Source organism: Pleurodeles waltl, unplaced genomic scaffold (assembly GCF_031143425.1).
Source record: "Pleurodeles waltl isolate 20211129_DDA unplaced genomic scaffold, aPleWal1.hap1.20221129 scaffold_56, whole genome shotgun sequence".
Lineage (NCBI taxonomy): Eukaryota > Metazoa > Chordata > Amphibia > Caudata > Salamandridae > Pleurodeles > Pleurodeles waltl.
The window spans coordinates 101,148-103,890 of record NW_027150269.1 but is presented as its reverse complement, the minus strand read 5'-3'; positions in this window follow the sequence as shown (position 1 = coordinate 103,890).

Below are 2,743 nucleotides of genomic sequence, written 5' to 3'. Positions count from 1 at the left end.
AGGCCATACCTGTTTGGCACTCACTTCATTGTTCAGACAGACCACAAACCTCTACTTTGGCTAAAACAAATGAAAGGTGAAAATCCTAAATTATTGAGGTGGTCCATATCCCTACAGGGAATGGACTATACAGTGGAACATAGACCTGGGAGTAGCCACTCCAATGCAGATGGACTCTCCAGATATTTCCACTTAGACAATGAAGACTCATCAGGTCATGGCTAGTCTTATTGTCCTTCGTTTGGGGGGGGTGGTTTGTAGGAAAGTACCATCTTGCCTGGCATGTTACCCCCATTTTTCACTGTATATATGTTGTTTTAGTTGTATGTGTCACTGGGACCCTGGTAACCCAGGGCCCCAGTGCTCATAAGTGTGCCTGAAGGTGTTACCTGTGTAGTGACTAACTGTCTCACTGAGGCTCTGCTAATCAGAACCTCAGTGGTTATGTTCTCTCATTTCTTTCCAAATTGTCACTAACAGGCTAGTGACTAATTTTACCAATTTACATTGGCTTACTGGAACACCCTTATAATTCCCTAGTATATGGTACTGAGGTACCCAGGGTATTGGGGTTCCAGGAGATCCCTATGGGCTGCAGCATTTCTTTTGCCACCCATAGGGAGCTCTGACAATTCTTACACAGGCCTGCCACTGCAGCCTGAGTGAAATAACGTCCACGTTATTTCGCAGCCATTTTACACTGCACTTAAGTAACTTATAAGTCACCTATATGTCTAACCTTTACCTGGTAAAGGTTAGGTGCAAAGTTACTTAGTGTGAGGGCACCCTGGCACTAGCCAAGGTGCCCCCACATTGTTCAGAGCCAATTCACTGAACTTTGTGAGTGCGGGGACACCATTACACGCGTGCACTACATATAGGTCACTACCTATATGTAGCTTCACCATGGTAACTCCGAATATGGCCATGTAACATGTCTATGATCATGGAATTGCCCCCTCTATGCCATCCTGGCATTGTTGGTACAATTCCATGATCCCAGTGGTCTGTAGCACAGACCCTGGTACTGCCAGACTGCCCTTCCTGGGGTTTCACTGCAGCTGCTGCTGCTGCCAACCCCTCAGACAGGCAGCTGCCCTCCTGGGGTCCAGCCAGGCCTGGCCCAGGATGGCAGAACAAAGAACTTCCTCTGAGAGAGGGTGTGACACCCTCTCCCTTTGGAAAATGGTGTGAAGGCAGGGGAGGAGTAGCCTCCCCCAGCCTCTGGAAATGCTTTGTTGGGCACAGATGTGCCCAATTCTGCATAAGCCAGTCTACACCGGTTCAGGGACCCCTTAGCCCCTGCTCTGGCGTGAAACTGGACAAAGGAAAGGGGAGTGACCACTCCCCTGACCTGCACCTCCCCTGGGAGGTGTCCAGAGCTCCTCCAGTGTGCTCCAGACCTCTGCCATCTTGGAAACAGAGGTGCTGCTGGCACACTGGACTGCTCTGAGTGGCCAGTGCCACCAGGTGACGTCAGAGACTCCTGCTGATAGGCTCCTTCAGGTGTTAGTAGCCTTTCCTCTCTCCTAGGTAGCCAAACCCTCTTTTCTGGCTATTTAGGGTCTCTGTCTCTGGGGAAACTTTAGATAACGAATGCATGAGCTCAGCCGAGTTCCTCTGCATCTCTCTCTTCACCTTCTGATAAGGAATCGACCGCTGACCGCGCTGGAAGCCTGCAAACCTGCAACATAGTAGCAAAGACGACTACTGCAACTCTGTAACGCTGATCCTGCCGCCTTCTCGACTGTTTTCCTGCTTGTGCATGCTGTGGGGGTAGTCTGCCTCCTCTCTGCACCAGAAGCTCCGAAGAAATCTCCCGTGGGTCGACGGAATCTTCCCCCTGCAACCGCAGGCACCAAAAAGCTGCATTACCGGTCCCTTGGGTCTCCTCTCAGCACGACGAGCGAGGTCCCTCGAATCCAGCAATGCTGTCCAAGTGACCCCCACAGTCCAGTGACTCTTCAGCCCAAGTTTGGTGGAGGTAAGTCCTTGCCTCACCTCGCTGGGCTGCATTGCTGGGAACCGCGACTTTGCAGCTACTCCGGCCCCTGTGCACTTCCGGCGGAAATCCTTCGTGCACAGCCAAGCCTGGGTCCACGGCATTCTAACCTGCATTGCACGACTTTCTAAGTTGGTCTCCGGCGACGTGGGACTCCTTTGTGCAACTTCGGCGAGCACCGTTTCACGCATCTTCGTAGTGCCTGTTTCTGGCACTTCTCCGGGAGCTAACTGCTCCAGTTGGGGCTCTTTGTCTTGCCCGACGTCCCCTCTCTCAGCAGGTCCAATTTGCGACCTCCTGGTCCCTCCTGGGCCCCAGCAGCGTCCAAAAACGCCAAACGCACGATTTGCGTGTAGCAAGGCTTGTTGGCATCCTTCCGGCGGGAAAACACTTCTGCACGACTCTCCAAGGCGAGAGGGATCCGTCCACCAAAGGGGAAGTCTCTAGCCCTTTTCGTTCCTGCAGAAACCTCAGCTTCTTCTGTCCAGTCAAAGCTTCTTTGCACCCGCAGCTGGCATTTCCTGGGCATCTGCCCATCTCCGACTTGCTTGTGACTTTTGGACTTGGTCCCCTTGTTTCACAGGTACCCTAGATTGGAAATCCACAGTTGTTGCATTGCTGGTTTGTGTCTTTCCTGCATTACTCCTCTAACACGACTCTTTTGTCCTTAGGGGAACTTTAGTGCACTTTGCACTCACTTTTCAGGGTCTTGGGGAGGGTTATTTTGCTAACTCTCACTAT